We start from the raw sequence: 20,304 nt of genomic DNA on the forward strand, positions 1-20,304 counted from the left end.
AAAAAAAAAAAAGAAGTTGTTGAATTTTGGGTAAATTTCCAAGGCAAAGTTGACATGATTTGCTGATAAATTAGTAGTTGTACATGTGAGTGGGGGAGAAATGCAAGCTTTCTCCTTTTTTTTTGGCCTGAGAAACTGAAAGGATGGAGTTGACATTTGCTGAGGAGATGGTTCTGGGAAGAGCAAGTTTGGTGGTGGTGATGCTACAAATCAGCAGCTCTATTTTGAACATATAGAAATGGGCCATACTGAAGTATTGCAAATGGAGATGCCAAACAGTTTTTGAGCAAGTAGTCTGCTGTTCAAGGAGAAAAGAAGTGCAGAGGTAAAAATGTAAGAGGCAATAGACTTGACATGCTTAGACATGGAACTGGATGTGCTCTCCCAGGAAGTGTGGATGGATGAGAAGTTCAAGGACCAAACTCTTGGATGTGCTAGATTGTGGGCATTAGGAAGATGGGAGGAACTGGCAAAGGAAGTTGATGAGCAGGTGGTGAAGGAGGAGACCCGGCAGAGGGTGGCGTGCAGTTGGGGAATGAGTGCTTCAGGGTGGAGAAAAGTGTGTGGAGTACGATGGTGACTGGGAGTTGACCGGTGGATTTTACATGACAAAATTGGTTGTTAGCTTTCACAAGAGGGCTGCAGGGAAGTTGGGGCCTCAATCCTGATTGAGGAAGGTTCAGGAAAGACTGAGGGAAACAGGATGTTTAGAACTTTCTGGAGATTTTTTGTTCAGGGAAATAAAGAATTGTATGGAAATTTGTCAGGGGAACATGGAAGACCAAAGGAGTCTTTTAAAGATGGAAATGTTATAGTTTTTATGCTGCATGATGATGGAATGAGATAACTGAGTAAAACATTGCTGTTTCAGGAGAGAGAAACAACAGATTGAAGGGTGGAACTTGGAAGCCTTCACTGAAGGAGAGATTGTCTGACTAACTTGAGTTAGTTATATAGAGGCATAAGTGAGGATTCTTGGATATTTTTACACTGAATGACCTTTTGCAGTCTTTAAACCACTTATCAAAGGTACTATAAAGTTTTTTTTTTCTTTAAAAACTAATTTATGTGTCAGTGGAAGCAATGTGCTTTTATTTCTAAGTAACTTAATAGGTTGTCATGTAAGGTTGGTGCGACAGACAGGGCTCTGAGTGCTGGCTGCATATGTCTGCCATAAGTTCACCACCACTGTTCTAGGGCTTCCACAACAAAATACCATTGCTGTGGTTTGGACTCATCCTCCAAAGACCTATCTGCTAAAGGTTTGGTTGGTAGCCTGTGGCACTACTGGGAGGTGACGGAATCTTTGAGAGATGGAGACTCAAGGAAAAGAGTTAGGTAATCAGGGGTGTGCCTGTGAGGGGGATATTGGAATGCTTGTCTCTTTTTCTTTCTCTCTCAGTTTTCAGGATTTCTCCATCATGTGCTTCTGCCATGATGGACTGTCCTGCTATTGGCCCAAAGCAGCAGGGTCAAGTGATCACAGATTGAAATCTCCAAAAGCATAAACCAAAAGAAAGCTTTCCTCCTTTAGACCATTTAATATCAGATATTTTGTCACAGTGCTGGAAAGCTGATAAACACAGTCACAGACTAAGTGGCTTACACAGCAGACATGTATTGTCTCATGGTTCGGGAGGCAACAGGCTTAATACCAATGTGCGTGGTGATTCAGTTTGTAGCTAGGCCTCTCTTCCTGGCTTGCAGATGGCTGCATTCCTGTTTCCTCATATGACCTTTTGTCTCTGTGTGCATAGAAAAGAAGGGAAAGGAAACACTGACATCTCTCTTTATATAAAGGCACAGGTCCTACTCAAAAAGAGCCTATACCTATGACTCCAAAGATAGTTATATTGGGGGAATCAGAGCTTTCATGCATAAACTGGGAGGCACACAGTTCAGTTTGAAAGAGGCAAGGTGTGTTGGTTGCTTACCAAGCTGTCTTCTTTCTTAAGCTGCAAACCACAGCTCAACAACTCTTAGCATCTCTTCCAGGGGCCGGGATGTTGCTGAAATCTGTCTGACAATATGCCTGCCATTTCCCTGCTATTCTCGGAGACAGGGCACTGTGCTACTCCAACTGCAAGGGCTGCCATGTGGGCAGAATGCGCTGGCTGGTGAAGGGCATCAGGGGATTCTTTAAAAGGCCTTCACAAGAATCTGGAAATATGTTTTCTTTTGAAAATGAAGGAGAGAGTCTTTTGGAAGTAAGCGCTTTTTGAAGCTGTTTACATCAGTGGTGAACAAGGAGTGAGGAATTGAAATGTAAGTACCATTTGTGGCATGGATTCTGCCCTCTTTTCTTTTTGCTGTGGAACATGGTGCCATGGGGATTGTTCCTTTATAGGAGAATGAAGTGCACCTTCATTTACATGCTGTCTTCGGCCACTGCACACTAGGCCAGCGAATGGCACAGAAATCAGCACTCATGAGTAGCATTCCGGGGCAGAAAGGCTTGGGTGAATCCTGTCACAACCTTGGAGGAGGATATATTTTAAAAACTGCAGAAATTGTGTTCTATGATTGATGGAGTTAAGTTTAGATAATTTCATTTGTCCCTCACAAATGCCATTTTTCAAAATTGCACTTCCTTTCTCTTTTAATTTTCTCTGTCCTGTCCTCATCTTCATTTTCTGTTTGCCCTTAATCCCTTAATACTAGCTTCTTATCTTTGCTTGACTGTTCAGAATACTTAATATTTGGAGAAACTCTTTTTCAATTAGGTCTGATATCTGCCAGGGAACGGTAAATAAGCATAGTATTATAGATTAGATTCTAAAAAGGCTATTTAAGTCACTTTGGTGTGATTCATATTAATATTTGAGATGCCAAGGGGCTTTCGCAGCTCTGGAGCCACTCAGAGGAGACTGTAATGTCTTAATCCCTGAAATGTGGATGTGGAAAGAGAGGATACTTTCTCTTTTACATGAGCAAAACCTGTTTTTGCAAGGGCAGTCAGAGTTGTGGGAACAGAAAGCAACAAGAGTGGAAGACACTTGGTGTTTGGGGGGTACATTTTCTATTTACTTGCTTAGCTTTCTTAAGTAATGCCAACACCTACACCCTCTAAAATCTATTGGGGCTTCCTCACAAGTATTCACAAATTATTTTTGAACAAAGCAGGGCAAGAGTATGAAACACAGCCAAGGGGCCAGTCAGATAGCTTAGCGAATTAAAGTGCCTATTTAGGTAGAAATAGGGACTGGGGTTTGATCCCCAGCATGCTGTTCTGGCCCTGCCCTGGGGTGTGCTGAGACAGCGATTGAGACTGGGCCTGGTGGTGTGTGCCTGCAATCTCAGTGCTTGGGAGGCTGAAAATAGGAGGATCGCTATGAGACTCATCTGTGTAGTGAGACCCTGTACTAAAAAAAAATAATAAATTAGAAACATGGCCAATAGATATAAATTCTGGAGAAATAGTGTGGGAAAGCTGAAGATATTTATGTGGTGATTTTGGTTCCAAAATTCTCATATCTTAAGGCATTTGAATATTTTTGGTTTGCAAAATACTTTCACTTTTTTAAAATGTTAGCAGTGTCTACATTTTTATAACTCCTACTAAGGTATCCTGTGTTCATTATCGTCTCCATAAAGAGCTAGTGATTCTGTTGTAGTGGTACACTTTATGAGCTGTCATGGGATACGCTACACATTACGTTAAGGCGAGCAGGGAGATGATGAAAAACAAATCATAAAGTTGTCCATTTTCCTAGACAGTTTTACATCTGTTTTCCTCATTTTTTTAACATTCTAAATGATATGTATGTTTGGCAAAGTAAGATGGTTGGGTTGCTTTTTCACTCTTGGTGCAATTAAGTACTATGATTTTATCAAAATGTGTATTTTTATACTTTTTCTTTTTAACCACATATAATAAAGAGAAGACTGAAATGTTCATTTCTGACTATGCTATGGACAATTTCTATAACTCTGAGCCATTTCTGAGTTGCTTTCTCTGTTAGAAAGGAGTAATTTGGCTAAGTTTTGTAGGTCTAGATATAATATGGACTGTGAGACATAATACAATGATGCAATGTTATTTGTACTTCTCAGATTGCCTCGGTAGGTGACTGTTGGAGTACAGTCTTTATTGTAAATTAATATATTGGTATTTTAGCTATAAATCTGTCCATGCAGCCCGATTCCAGTTGGATTTGGTACTCCTTAAGAAAATTGGGTGCAAATGAAAGGAATGCTGCATGGAAAGTTAAATCTGAAGACTTGGAAGCAACTCTGTAGGTATCCTGTGTTTTTGTACATAAATGATCACAATCACCAAAATTCAAAGGTAGATGTTAAATTGTAATCAAGCATTCATAATGAGTATGATGGTTAAATGGTTAATGACTTCACTTATAGAAATCTTTAAAGTCTATCATAAAAACTCTTAAATTACAATAGAAAAAAGAACAAAGGACATGAATAGGTAATTTATTAAGCCATAAAATTAATGATCAAGAATAAAAAAAGCCAAATTTAATTAGCTACCACAGAAATACAAGATGAACTCAAATGTCATTCCTCTTTATCAAATGGGAAAGATTAAAAATATCATATTTGATCATGTATTTAATGCTCATGATTGCCTTAGCACAGTCAGGATGGTGCTGAGATAGTATAAGATGGTAAACTTCTTTGTATATTTGTGTTTTGGAATGTGGGCAAATGTATATGCTCTTATTGCTTTGCTAGGCAACATGGCTCAGGGAAAGGAGATGGAATTTGAATAGTTCTCCTTGTTTAGATTCTCAGCACTAGCTTGATCTTGCCTGTAGCTTGATTCTAAGGAGGCTGCAAGTTTCTTAAACCTTCTGAGCTATTTACTTTTTTCTATAAAAGAGGCTCATGGCTAATTTGTATTTATTGTGAAGATGCAGTGAAATTTTAAAAATTTCTACTTGCTTCTAGAAGAAAGTAGCTGCTTGAGAAAGTCACTGTCACAGAAGTGGGGGTAGAGTAGTGGTTACCAGAGGTTGAGAAGGACAAGGGGGAAGAGAGGTGGGACTAGATGCTGGATGGGAAAAGGGGTGTAGTCAAATAAAAGAAATAACTTCTGGTGTTCCATGGCATGGTAGTGTGCCAACAGTGGATGATAATTTATAGTATGTTTCTTTTTTCTTTCCTTCTATCTTTTTTTTTCTATTAGGAATTAAAGTCATGACCTCCCCTTTGCCAGGCAGGTGCTGTGCCACTGACGTAATCCCCAGCCCTAACTGTCTATTTCAAAATAGCTAATAAAGAGGATTTTGCATTTTCTTAACCCAAAGAAGTGATATATTAGAAATGCCAATATCTCAATGTAATCATTATATATTATAAACATGTATTGAAACGCCATACTGTATCTCATAACTCTACATGATTACTGTTCAGTCAAAAATTAAAAAAAAAAAACAAGTACAAATGTAGCTACTTAGAAAATGATACCTATTATATTGTGTTGGATTTTGTAACATAGTTTCAAATGCAAAATTTTAAAATTGGTGTTTTGTCTTTTTTATTTTTTAAAGAGAATACAAAATGATAAAAAATTAGGAATGATACACAATTTAACTAAACAAAATAATAGGGATTCAACAATGGTGTTGTGTTGCATAATATTATCTTCAGATTAGTTGTTTAGATTACCAGCCATAGACATGCATAACTGGTAAAAAGTTATAAGAAATTAAAAAGGAGAAGAAAAAAGTCAAGCATTAATTTTTTCTTTCAATAGATCAGCAGAAACCAGCAGTACAATTATCCAAGCTATTTTGTATATGCATGTTCTCAGTTACTTTTTCCTTAAGGCTGGGACAAAATACCTGACATGCAAAATTAAGGAAGGAAAGGATTTTTTGGCTCATAGTTAATGGAAATTTCAGTCCATACTCAGTTGCTTCCAAGGCACAGTGTCACATGGCAGAGGGCAGCCGTTCATGGTGGTAGAAAGCAGCAAAAAACCAAGGGAGGAGTTAGCAGCCAAGGGAGAGGCTGCTAACAAGCCTCTCTCCCCTCCTTACACTTGTATGCACATCATCTGCCCCAGGGTGGGTGTAGCACGCACACCCATAATCCCTGCATTGGCTCAAGAAGTCGTCACAAACTCTAGAAGCCACCCCATGAGGGCATGAGGCTTTGGGGGACACCTGGACACAAATCATAACCACATGAATATAGCTTTTTCCCTTCTTTCTTTTTGCATTTTGTAACGTTGAAGGTTTTATCACTCAGAATATTTGTGCAGAGCTGGCTAACCCCAGTCTGCCTTGACAGGATGATTCTGGATGTCTCTGACTTCTCTACAATGGGGAACATTCTCTTTGTCCAGTAACAGATAACCTGGAAGTGTTTTTCTATAGATTTCCCTCAGAAATCTATATTGGATTTTCAGTATGGCACTTAAAGCCTATGCAGAACAGAGTGAGACACACAGAGGAGACAGAAAGCAGAAAACAGAAAGAGGCATCTTGCAAGAGAAAAGGAATGACACAGAACAAACCCCCAGACTTCCTGGAAAACAGGTCTGCTCTCCTATGGCAAATATACAGGAGAGGGCAAGTGCACGTTCTGCAAGGACAAACCAGGAATGAATCCCTCTGAAGAATGGCAATTGCCATGCCCTCTGCACTTCTAATATTCGGCATCATTTGAAGACAGAGGCCTTTTACAACTGAAGATAGAGAGATTACAGGCAAGCTTCTGATACTGGTAAGCAGCCTCCGCATATGGTTCTGGAAAAGATTGGATCATGAAACAAGTGGACAAGACTGGGTCAGAAAAGTGACTGGCAACCTTCTCCAAGAAGTGGCTTCTCTAATCAGGTAGTGATGAGCAAGTGAGATTATCATGAGAATAACCCTGCAAAATGTTTATAGTTGACTTAATGCATGTATAGTCTTCTAATCTACTAGCTCAATAGTACCCTCACTTAAAAAATACCAGGGTTAAAGTCTCTCTTTCTCATTCCAACTGTGTCTCCTGTACTCCCTGGAGACTTTACAGAATGGCAGGCAGCCAACAAAAGTCAGCACAATCCAGTTCTTCCATTCATCATCTTTTTCCTGTCCAGAGTCACTTTCTACCTATGCACACCTGATGCTGCAGACCCTTTGGAGAATTATTGCTACTGACCCTGGCACCTCAAGAGTACTTGTGTCCTTGTAGAGTCATATCTCTGTATGCTCTCAAAGCTTCAGGTTTTGAAGCACCAGGTCAGAGCTGGATCCTGGTCAAGGCAGACAGAGAGGGACCAGCATGTTCCTCAGCTCAGCTGCACCACACCACACACACCACATGTCCCAGCTCTCTAAAGTACATCTCCCCGTGCCTATCTTTAGCATCATTGTGAATCAAAATCTAGCCCAAGGGAACCCAGTGTGCAGTAACTTCACTCTCATCATCACATCCTCTGTGTTTACTAGCCCAGCAGAACATCTTGTGTCCTGTGTGAATGCAACCATTCCTCTCCTCACTTTGCAGCCCATAGCAGCCCTGCGGGAGACCAGCGACACTGCATGTGAGCAAGGAGTGTGTCAGCAGGTCACACGCTTCCTTTCCGAAGGCCAGCCTGACACGTTAACCCTCACCAAGACTCTCATTCATTCCACAGCATCAGGAACAGTCTCTCTCGACCTGTCATCCTTCCTGTCATTATACAGTTTTCAGGAAAAGAACCTCACTGTCACAGAGCACATGCGGCAAACCCAACTGGAAGTGCACAGCCTGCTTCCTGAGCTGGCCTACAAGTCTGATGGGTTTCAGCCTTTCTCAAAGGGTCTGAGAAAGCTTGCTAGGGGCTGGGTGTGCTTCATCGCATCCCTGTGCTCCTGTGTAGGTTATGCTTCCTGAGGCTGCCTTTTAGATAAAGGTTTTCCTTGGTTAACTCAATTTCTTATTTTCTTCCTCTTTTGAGGTATGATCTTCCCAATTCATAGATGTTTTCCCTTTTCTCTTGTGAACACAGGATGCTTAGCTTTAGTCCTTCAAGCACACCAGTTTTACTACTCTGAGTTCTTTCCCAGTGTGTGACAGCTGGAGATTTCTAGATCCTTGCTTCCAGGATAAGGAGGTAGAGTCTGACTGTAGACCCTTGGGACACATGGCTACAGCAGTGACTGTGCTAACTTGGCCAAACAGACCTATGCCATTTCCCTAGGTCTGAATTCCAGTCTAGATTTTCCTGGTCATCCTTTGTCAGAAAGAGCAAAACTAGATCATTTAGGTGCATGCTTTTTGCTTACTTTCTTTTAGGTGGGATCAAGCATTATGCTTAAGAATTTTTCATGCTGGGTTGGACTGGAATTTGAAAGTAGGCATAGGATCAGACACAGAGCTACACAAATCCAGCTCCATACCCTGGGCAAGCAGCTTAAGGCCTGTGAGTTCCTTTCCTTCATCTATACATGTTGATGATGTGGGCGATGAAGGTGAAATATTTGAACATGGCTCTGGTCATGCTGAGCACACAGTAGATGTAAAATAGAAATATTTGTCACCATTATGTGCTTTCAAGTGAGAGAAACCTAAATTTACTACTTCTGTCACTCACCAGCCATGAGACCTTCTGCTAGGGCTCAGCAGGCTTTCTGTAAAGGGCCAGGCAGTAAATATTACAGGCCCTGTGGACCACTGTTGCAACCATTCAGCTCCACCCCTGGGCTGAAAGCATCTATACACTATACATAAACAAAAGGCCATAATTGTGTTCCAATGAAACTTTATGTCTTAGGCTATGTAGACTGCTATCACCAAATGATATAAACCGTGTGCCTTATAAACAGCAGGAATTTATTTCTTCTGGTTCTAGAGACTGCAAAGTCCAAGATAAACTCCCCAGCAGATTCTGGATTTGGTGAAGGCCCATTTCCCAGGTCATAGGCAGTGCCTGCTTGACCTGTCCTACATGGTGGAAACGGGTGGCTGGCTCTTGGGGTGTCTTTTATAACAAAATCAGTCCCTTCCATGGGATCCACTCACAACACCTGATCACTCTTTGCAGGCCTTACCTCCTAACACCATTAGTTTGGTGGTTAGGCTTCAACAAATGAATTTGGAGGGGATGTGAACACTTAGATTACAGCACTTGAAGTACTTGAAATTTGAGATTTGCATAATTTTTTATATGTCTCACAACATTCGTGTTTTGATTCATTTTTTGTTTTCAAGCCAAATAAAAATCAGTAATGTGCTTATTCAGCCTGAGTTTTCTGGCCCTCCTGTTTAGTACTTCACCTTGCTAACTGTTATCATTTCCCCCCATGAGATGGTGTGTATTTCAGAGGCAAAGGATTTGACATGTACTAAAGTGTTCAATAAATTGCTGTTGCTGTTGTATTATTGTCCTTATTAGCATTAAAAAGTGGAGATCCATATGCTGAAATGGTCAGTATTTTTACTATTTAATGATTATGTTCCCTTTCTTGAGCTCATCTTATCAAGAGTAGTTGAATGAAATATGATTTAAAAATGCAATTGATAAGCTTCTCATCTGTTGTATAGTAACACATTTACCTCTTTCTCCTGGGTTCTTGCCAAGAGGTTTTAACTTTTGGAGATTTCTAGTTGATAAGAGAGGCTTTGTTACTGATTGTGGAACCCTGGCATCACATTTAGTTTATGTTAAAGAGGTGACAAATTGCTGGGCCCCTAATCTCAGCAGGGAGTTCAGCCAGGTCAGCAGACCAAGGCACATGATGGAAGGGTTTGGGCTTTGGGCTGACAAGGGCCCAACCACCACGACCTTGAGGAGGTGAGAGAGGCTGGAGGTCAAGTACGATCTCAAGGCCGGTGCTTCTCTGGTTGTTAATCAGACATCATTGTGCAGAGGGTGCAGAAACCTTGCTGGGGGCTTTCTTTGTCCCTGCTCTGAACACCTTTTCATTTGTGCTTTCTTGTATTTTTCTTTTTCTTTTTCTTTTTCTTTTTTCTTTTTTCTTTTTTCTTTTTTCTTTTTTCTTTTTTTGACCAGTTTAAGGAATGCATCGAGCATATTTGGAAAGTATTATTTCTGGGTGTCACCATGGGACTCTAGGACTTTTACCAGAAGTCCCCATCTTTTCAGGCCTCCATCCTTAGACTGAGAATTATACCCCAGGTTTTCCTGGTTCTGAGCCCTTTGGACTTGGACTGAGCTGTGTTACTGGCTTTCCTGATGCTCTCATGGGGTTTCTCAAATTGTGTGAGCCAATTTTCCTAACAAACTCCCTCTCCTTTGTCTACATTTGTAGGTATATATATATATTCTGTTGGCTTTGTCTCTTGAGGGGAGAACCCTGACTGATGGAGTAAGGGCAATACTTTCCTGCATTCTCTAAGCCATTTTAGCAAATTACAGAAGCTGTGGGAATTGTGGTGACTCTTGAATTTGTCACCAGTTGGTAAAGTGTTGGTGGGCCTGGTAACCCTGGAGCTTGTGGCGGGTGTCTGAAGTTTGGGTTGTCTTGTAGAAAACTACAGGGGCTTGTGGAGTTTGTAATAGTGTTGGACAGCAACTATGGGCATTTAATGTTTGAAATGTATTGCCTCACCTAAGCTGAAATATAAGAAACTCACCTGTTGTGCCTAATTAATGAGAGTTATGAAATAAGGCAAGATATGACAGCAGTCTTTGAAGCTCGTGTTCTATAAATGTCCAACACCAAGGGTGATGATGTTAGATTCATTTAAAGATATATTCTTACTCTGAAGAAAACAATGGAAAACATTCCAATGGGGAGGGTCTACATTTTGCATGAAAATTGCATGTGACCATGAGGAGCAAGTGTGTGTATACTTATTTAACATGTTTCATGTTGCCTGCTAGAAATACGTAGCAATATAGGGTTAGTCAAATTTAAATTCTAGGGTCGGCCAAATAACTCAGCAGATTAAAGCATTTGCTTAGGCAGACGTAGTGGCCAGGGTTTGATCGCCATGCTGTGCTGGACCCACCCTCAGGGCACGCTGGGACAGGAATTGAGACTGAGTGTGGTGGCACATGCCTGTAATACCAGCTCTTGAGAGGCTGAACACAGGCGGATCACTATGAGTGCAATCTATGTAGTGAGATCCTATAGACCCTGTACTAAATACAAAAAAAAAAAAAAAAAAAAAAGAAAGAAAAAAAGAAAAGTTAAATTCTAGAACACAAAACAAATGATTGTATAGCATCCATTTGCTCCAAGTGGTGCATGGGACCAGCCAAACAGGAAGCAGATTGTTGCTGCTTCACACTCTGGTCTCCGCCATTCCATATGTTACTCACATTCTCATAGCTGAGACAAAATACCTGAGATACTTGCAATGTAAATAGAGGTTTACTGTGGCTCTTGTTGCTTAGAAGTTAGTCTGTAGTTGGCAGGAAGTCATGGAAGAAGAGTCACACAGCACAGTACATACCTGTGGAAAAAGTTGCTCCTACGGCAGCCCGGAAGCAGACAGCAATGGGAAGAGCTGGGGAGGAAGACAGAACCTTCTAGACCACATGTCCAGTGACCTACCTCTTCCCACCAGATCCCACCTCCTAGCAGCACATTTAGGTATAAAGTTATTTGTGAACTAATCCATAATCCAGTCACCTCCCCCAAAGTCCTGCCTATGGTCACATGTAGTTTGAGGAATGTCTAGATATACACTCTAAGTCTATGAAAGAAGAACTGCTTAGATCCCTTCTGCTTAGCTCCATTGTTAGCCCCATGCCAAATTTAAGGGAAATACCAGTGGGAAACCTGCTTGTTCTGTTAGTGGCAGCAATGCACTTGGACACCATGGGGTGATGACAGCACTGCCTCCTCCCGAACCTAGCTTCTACTGACACTTTGCAACTTCTTTCACTTTGCTTCTGTTGTTGGTAAGTTGGTAAGAAGCCCTGGCTTACTGGATAGGTGGACAGGGAGTTTTCTTGGCATAGGAAGAAGGAACTTCCCTTGGGTGATGTGGAGCAGGTCCATTCTCCCTGTCATTCAATTCAGCTTTTACCTGTCAGGTGTCTGGGCCCCTTGGCTGATTACACAAAGACACTTAGCACTATATCTGATTGAACCCCCAGTGCATCCGTCCCTTGGCCAGACTCTAGAGGTGAAGAGGATCAGGATGAGACTGAGGCAGAGAGCCCTAGTATCTTTACATGCATGTCTATAAACCTAATTTCAAATCTTTAAAATAACAGACAGGGTAGGAATTTTTTTATTCTTCTATTTTTATTTTACAGGTTCTGAGATATAGTAGATCTTCCTCCTCTTCCTCTTCTCCTCTTCTCTTCTCCTTTTTCAAGTAACGTATCCCAAATCACACAGTTGAGAAGTGGTGGAGCCAGAATTTGAGCTCAAGTAAGCTGGCCACGGAGTCCATGCTCTTGTTCACTGTAGTGGTTAGGGTTCTCTAGAGGAAAAGGAGCAGTAGAAAATGCATGTGCAGTTATGAAGGGGATTTATGAGGTAGGCTGACAGGATCAGAAGCTGTCTACATGCTGGACAGCTGGAGGATCCAGCACCTGCTCAGCCCAGGAAAATGGAAGCTGTGGAACAGGAGTGGTACAAGGCTGACGGCTCTCTGCAAAGTCTGTGTTAGAAGCTGGAGAAACCGGAGACCCTGTCCAAAGGGGATGGTGAAAACTGAGCTCTTCAGAAATGCACTTCCTTTTTCTTTCCCCTTTCCATTCCATCCTGGCTACAAAGTCAACCGATTGATGCCACTGAAGTGGTTCTTCCCCCTCAGTCTCCTGGCTGACAGATCAATCATCCACAGACACACCCAGAACCCTGCCTTTCCAACCTGTTAGGTGTGTCTTAATCCATTTAAGTCGACATCTCATGATTAATGATCACACTCACTAAGCTATATTGCTTCTTAGAAAAATTGTGGTATTGGCATAGCGTGCACCTGAGTTAAAGGTCTTAATCCTCCCAGCTATCCTATATTAGACATTGCTATTAATCTATTTTATAAATGACAAAATTAAAGTACAGAGAAGTTCAGAACTTCCCTAAGGGTACTAAGTTAATAAGTAGCAGAACCATGTTTTGAACCCAGAGCCCATGCTTTATAAGAAAATCATACCAGTTTTATTTTTTTAAAACTTGCACAAGGAGAGCTATTGAGGGACAAGACATATAACAGGAGGGTAGAATCAACTCTCATTTTGTTCAGTGGGTCTGGGGTCACTAGCCCACTCTTGAACTTTCCTTGGTGCCTCTCTCTCTCTCTCTCCCTCCCTCCCTTTCTCTCTGATGTAGAAAGAGGAAGAGGAGACAAAAGTCAGGGTGCTGAGTTAAAGTAGATTTATTGTAGCAAAGCCAAAAGTAAAGTTACTACAGATGTGGTCTAAAGCCACTTGCAAGACTGAAGGTTCTGCAGCTGGGTGACCACTAGATGCAGGGCAGTGGACCTTTCTTTGTGGGATAGGAGCTACCTCCACACACACAGAGGATCTGCACTTAATTCGTTCATGGGTTCATTGCTAAGGGTACAGGGCCACACAGTGTGTCTGGTTAACTGCAATACACAGTTCAGGAACATTTCAGGATGTTCAAGCCACAAAGTGAGCAAGCGAAGCACGTTTGTAAGCCAGTCCAAGGTTATCTCTTCAGAAATAAAAACACAAAAATGCCCATTTCATAGTCATAGATTTCTTTTCTCCTACCCTTTATAAGGGCCCATGTCCCTTACTCTCAGCCTACCTAAGGGCCCCATCTTTCCTTACTTTCTGAGGGTACAGCCATGTTCTGTCAGTAGCTACTGGAGAATCAGGAATCACTCTTACACATCCCAGAGAGAAGCCACAAATAATTTATGGGTGGGGAGAGAGTCCTCAAGCTACTGTGACCAGCATTGTAATAGTCTTTCATCTTCAGGGGAAAATGTGTCAAGGAACCCTTTCCAACATAGGGCTCTCAAAGGGTTTCAAGTGCCTGGTGCTTTTCTTGTTTCTGCTTCTTCAGGCAGTGAAGAGGAAGGCCAGCCTGCAGTTTTGCTAAAGCTGGTCGTTCAGGAGGCTGTTCAGATGTGTGATGGTGGATTGTCCTTAAATCATTATGTTGAATTATGTCTTCTCCGCCACACCATTTTCACTTTGTGTTTATAGATACAGAGGGATCAGACTTTACTTTTGCAAAACTGCAACTTTTCTCAACAAGCTTTTACTGTGAAGGGCAGAGAGAAACATTTTTTAAAAATAATACATCTTTAATCATTCCATTTTGGGAGAGAAGAATAAACTATAAATACCTTTCACATGGGTGTGTGCATGGGTAATTATTCCTCTAAAAAGAGTAATAGACAACAAAGCACGCCTGGCGGGGTGCACAGAGGTGTTCTGGCAGCATGAGATCTGGGCACTGGAAGCTCGTTATCAGGTGAGGAATTAAAAAGCAAAAGCTCACAGCTCATTCAACTCCACATGAGCACATTGCTGTCTCCCCTCCTGCTGGGATGCAATTCAAGGAGTCAAGGTGGGGACTGTGATCTATGGGCTCCCGGTGATTAGATCCTCACTCCCACTGTGTTCAGGGGCTGGTGACAGCTGAACAGAGTTGCATCCTGTTGGGAAGAATTCTGTGCTGGGCTTGTCAAGACAGGGTGGTCTCAAGAAGTCGGTTCTAAGATCAGTTTAAGTTCGAAGTGCCAGATCCAGGGTGCAGGAAGAAGGTGAGGGCCAAACGGACTAGGGACTGGCTCAGTTTCTTCAGTTCTCACCCTGCTTTGCTCATCTCTGCTTTTCTTCTTGTGTCTCCTCTCTGTTAGTTGGTCACTTTGTCCCAGTGTCATCTCTGTTGTTGGCCCAGCTGAGCCTGGAATTGTGTTCTAGCTCTTTCTCCTTGTTTCCCAAGTCCAGCTAGCTGTCTCGGTCTGATATAACCCTGGCAACATTTTTTCTTTCCAGAACAGGCCAACCTTTCACGGTCGACTTTCTCCACATTGGATTACCATGAGCTATTTCATGGAGACAGCTCCCCAATCTGGCTCTCTATCATCAGTGAGGTTCTCTCCAATTGAATAGGAATGCAGATTTCAGAATGGTTTCTCAAGGTTGTGGATCTTACATGCTGCTGGATAACTGAATCACTGGGAGCATTTAAAATTCCTAAAGTCTAAGCTACAGTCCATACCAATGAAATCAGAATTTCATGGGATTGGACCCTGGCACTGATATTTTTTTATAACTCCTGAGATGATCTAGTGTGCAGCTATGTCCAAAATCATCCTTCTAAGTTACTCATCTGATTCTGTTTCTCTTGGCAAAACCCACTGAGGCATCTCAGTGCCTATAAAATCAAAGATTGTATTCCTTAGAGTGGATTTGTAGGCCTTTAGAAGAGGATCCTAGCTAATGCTTTTGGTTCTCCTTTGCAGCATTCTAAGCATAGTTGTGGTCTCAGTTTATCTACCATTCCTTACATATGCTGTGTTCTTTCTTGTCTCAGTGACTTTCTCCATGCTTTTCTCTCTGCAGGGTTGCTCTCTGCCACTCATTGATTCAGCCAGGGTTGCTGTTGCCTCTTATGTGCCAGACAATGGTCATACAACAGTCAGTTTCTGGTTCTCTGAGAACAGCTTGGTGTCCAACAACTCAACTCAATTCAATTGTGACTCTAATTTCCAGATTTATTATAGAATCCCTAAGCAAGGAATTTCTTCCCATAAAATTGTCCCTACCTCAGGGCTACCCACAAGACCCATCTGTAGATGTAGACTGTAGTGGTTGATACATTATGTCAACTTGGCTGGATGGACTAGGTGGTTTCACACCCTGAGCTGTGGAGCTCCCGCGTTTTGGGGCAGTGAGGGTCAGTCCCAGAGTGATTCAGCACAAAAAAGTCATATAAAGGGGTTGAAGAAGGCTTTGAGGTTCCACCTTCTAGGAGGAACTTCAGCTTGGACATCATCTCCTGGCTTCCAGCACCGACTCTTTGGCCTCCAGCTTGGATCCTTCAGCTTTTCATCACTGATTCTTCAGTTTTCCCTCGTGGACCCATGGGCCAACTGATAGACTTGCATGGAACTTCAGTGAGCTTCAGACATCGAGACCCAATCTTCTAGTCTCTCTCAGGTATGCAGACGCCCTCGCACACTTCCTCATTCAACTCTGTGGCTGACCATTGTAAGTCAATCTTATAATTCCTTATACATTTGTACATCTTGTGTTATATCTATTCCTTGTATTATATCTGTTCCTCTAGTAAAGCCCTGACTAATACAGAGACCAGTCAGCTACTAATTGAGGGCTCTCCCCCATCCCCTTTGATTGAAGCAGAGATGATGAGGGAAGAGCTCACAAATAAGATTTCATTATCCCAGTTAAGATCCACAGGGTAAGGAGTTATGATTCAAACTAATAGGTAAAGTAATCTTGTTAGTACACTCTCTATATTTACTTACCTTGAAAAATAGGTCAATGCCATGACCACAGCGAGAACGGTCTCTAGTAGTTTGATGCCATGCTTAATTATAGATACCACATTTGTCATACCCGTAGGCTTCTCCCAGGTGGAACCCTCTGTGGGGCTTTCTCTCTCAAGGTTTACATGAGTGAATAATGTGAGAGTTGAAGTTGCTCCTCACTCCTCCTCTCCTAATTCTATGCCTCTTTCCTGCCCTCCATCCATCTTCGCACTGCAGAATTTGAACAGAATATCTTACATCTTTCTTAATTTATTATAGCATTTAAGAAAGCAAATGAGTCCTTTTCTTTTTTTTATCACTAAATTCCTACACCTTGTGCTTGTGGGTACAGAATGCTCTGTCTTCCTCGTGACACTGACTTCCAGCTGAGCACTGTGGCTCTCCTTTGTCCAAAGTCAAATTGTGAATCTAGTTATTTTATAACAGTATTGAATGAAATGAAAATCTCTGAAGTTTCTCCTCTCTGTCTCAACACTTGGTTGAGAAAAATGAAGTTGCCATTGTTTGAGCTGATGAAGATTAAATGGACTGCCTTGGAATTTAATTGAGTCTCTGTTTGAATAATACCCATAGTGGGTCCTACTGCAATGTTTGGTGATTAATGGTGAGAAGGAACAACAGTAACATCTGGCCCAAAGCTGTTCTTGGCTTAGAAGGTGTTCATTCCTTTGAGAGAAAGGATTCTCTGCATCATTGTCCAAATAATCATTAGCAGACAGATCAGCTGAAACATTTTAATTAAAATTTCAAAATGTAGGAGAAGAAAAGTTTCTTAATACTCTTATATAACCAAGTTAAAGTGAAGGCTCTGCTTTTAGAAAGGAAAGTAATTTCCTACTTTCTCAGAGAAAGAGAGGAAAGGCAGATCACTATCGAGTATTTGTTTGCTCATAGATACACAAAAGGGAGAATTTGGGCATAGAATTATTTTAGTCAGTTGTTTAAGTAACATCACAGGAAATGTTTAAAAGAGCTTAACAGAATCATAGATTTAAAAGTTAGTTTTCATCTTATAATTATTTATGAACTAAATGTAAGAAATAGCAATCATGGAAAGTATTATAAATAAAGTGATAGAAAAATAAAAGCAGGAGAGTCTTGGGAGACTTTGTTTCTAAATGTTGACTGACTGTGCAGCAATTATTACAAAATATTTGGGTAAATAAAAGACATCAGCATCTGTTCTTATTATAACAAGACTCTTAAGGTGGAAGGGTGAGATAGCTAATCAAATACATTAACAAATTACTTGAAAAACACTATCTTCACTGAAGTTATTTTAATCTAATGGTTAGATAAAAAAGGAATATATTTAGTAGATTTCAAAGAGATGCCAAATCTGAGAAGATGTTAGATCTATGAAGATTATAAAACAGTGAATGCAAGTACACTAAGACTCAGAGATATATTTATTTTAAAATAATATCCATGTTTGGAAGTTTCATTTCCTGTTGCAAAGAAATACCACTAGTCCAAATGGAAATATTCCCTAGAGAAAAATGAACAAATGTATGTGGGAAATACATTTTTCATCCAGGTTGTTATTTGTTATTCTTGTTTTGGCCAGCTAGCTTACTACTCTTTGTTAAAATGAGTTTGCACTACTGTATTAGCTTTCCATTCCTGTAGAAAAATACCTGAGAAGAAAGGTTTAAGTTCCAGTGTTAGAGATTTTAGTACATAGGCCCACTGGTTCTTGGTGTGTGATGAGCCAGTAAATTATGGTGAGAATATTTGGCAGAAGGAGCTGTTTAGCCTCTGCCTGGGAGGTGTAGGGGGGCTGTGCACACCCTCGAGGGACCTAACTCCCTTCACTGGGCTCAGCCCTTCATGGTTCCATCTCCTCCCCACAGTAGCATAAACTGTGACCCAAGCTTTAGCACCTGGATCTTTAGAAAACATTTATCTGATTCATAGCAACTACCATAATCACAGGTAGCAGGCTGGAATTTAGACCATTCAATAAACGAAATTATTTCCTCATAAAGAATCTGCCTCAGTGTATGAGTTCTCCTCAACTACATGAAGTGATTTGTCTTTTTTCTTTGTCTCTGTTGCACTGAAAACCTCATATATTTTCTGCCCAAGGTAAAAATATTTGGATGAAATAGAATGACAATTTCAATGACTATATAATATAGAAAAAATAGTTTAATAAGAGCAGAATGTGAATTTGAAGAGCATGCAAATAAATATAATTACTTGGTATAGATGGAATCTGTTGTAAATACATTTTTATTTGGGAACAGTCTTGAGTTTCTGATGTCTATAGGGGCTGTGGAAATAGAGCTTTCTTAAGTAGGAAGTGTATGAAGAGTTAAATGGAGGAGGGAAAAATGGCAAAAAAAAAAAAAAAAGAAGATGTATTTTGTACAGACACAGATTCTCCAAGGTGGATGTGATCATTATGTGTGACAAACATGTACTAATAAAAAATAATACATTTAAAAAAGTAAATTGGATCAGATTCTCCTCCTCAGAAATCTTAGAGGCCATAAGGGATATTTAAAACTGGAGTTCAAAAGAAGATGTTGCACATGCCAGCACGGTGGCTGAGTTTGTGCTCAACAGGAAGATGCAGCAACTTAGCAGCGTGTCGTTTCTGTCACCTTGAATGCTGGAGCTTACTAAATTCCTAGTGAAGAGCTCTCTCAAGCACCTCATTTTGTTGGCAATTAAATGTTCAGCCCAGAAATGATACGTATCACTTCCACTAAAACTCAAGGTCCAGGGAGAGTCATAGGGCCTGACTCAACTGGGCAGTGCAAACTGACGACTTGTAATGCTACTTAGAAATGGCACTAGGGGGCAAGTCATATTCATGGATATTCCAAGAATTAATCTACTTATGTTAAAACATTTATCCAATCCACAGCAACGATCATAATCACAATAGCTGGGTAGGATTTAGGCCATTCAATAAACTGGAAATCATTTTCATCATAAAGAATCTCTGCCTTAGCATATCCCTTGATTCTGTGGAAGAAGAGTCAATGAAAAGACTATTTAACAAAAATGATAATATGACTTTAGATCCATTAATTGCCACATATATCTAATGATATAGATATTGACATTTTATCTGAGTTATAAGAAAGTTTTATATCTTCTCTCTTCTTCTCCATCTGTGCTTGCACAGGACAACAGTGACATTTAAACTAAAGAAAATTACTGTATTCCCTTAAGTAAAGTAATCTGATTTGTCTGATCATTCTAAACAAGATGTCTGCTGATGTATATATACCTGTAGGAATGAAATCAGTATGTTGAAGAGACATCTGTGCTCCATATTCATTGTGGAATTTCTCACAGTGGCCAAGATCAAGGACCAACATAGCATCCATTAATGGCTGAATGAACAAGAAGCTGTGATATATGTATATGGTTCAACCTTTAGAAAGGTTAGAAAGGACTACTACTGGTCCTTAAAAAGAAGGAAGTCCGAGACCCAGTCCTAGCCCAGGTCTGGTGAATGTGTGGGAGAGTTTCAGGCTACCTTGCCCCGGTGGGACCATCTCTGGGTACCAGCACAGGCGCAGCATGGGTCAGACCCTCTTCCACGCCCTTGGGATGCCCCACACCACTCCGCAGTACCTCCCCCACACCGCCCGCTGAGTAGGAATTTCTGCTGCGTTCCGGGAACCCCCAGACCCAGTCCAAGCCCAGATGCAGTGAGTGTGTGGGAGAGCTTCCTCTACCCCTACTCCACCTTGTCCTCTATAGGCTCAGCTCAGGCCTGGCAAATAGGTCTGGGGTGTAACCCTGCAGCTGAAATCCCTACAGAGAGTGTAGAGGATAGAACCACTCAGCTAGTCCAGAAGCAGAACATCTTGTCACAGGGGCACAACAGGTTCACCCTCAAGGGCAGCAGCAGGAAGGAGCTGAGCACAGCAGCCAGACCCAAGCCAGGCACAGCTGTATAAGTCCAGACTTTGTAGATCTGCA

This window comes from Octodon degus, unplaced genomic scaffold, assembly GCF_000260255.1.
Source record: "Octodon degus isolate 3935 unplaced genomic scaffold, OctDeg1.0 scaffold00019, whole genome shotgun sequence".
Classification (NCBI taxonomy): domain Eukaryota; kingdom Metazoa; phylum Chordata; class Mammalia; order Rodentia; family Octodontidae; genus Octodon; species Octodon degus.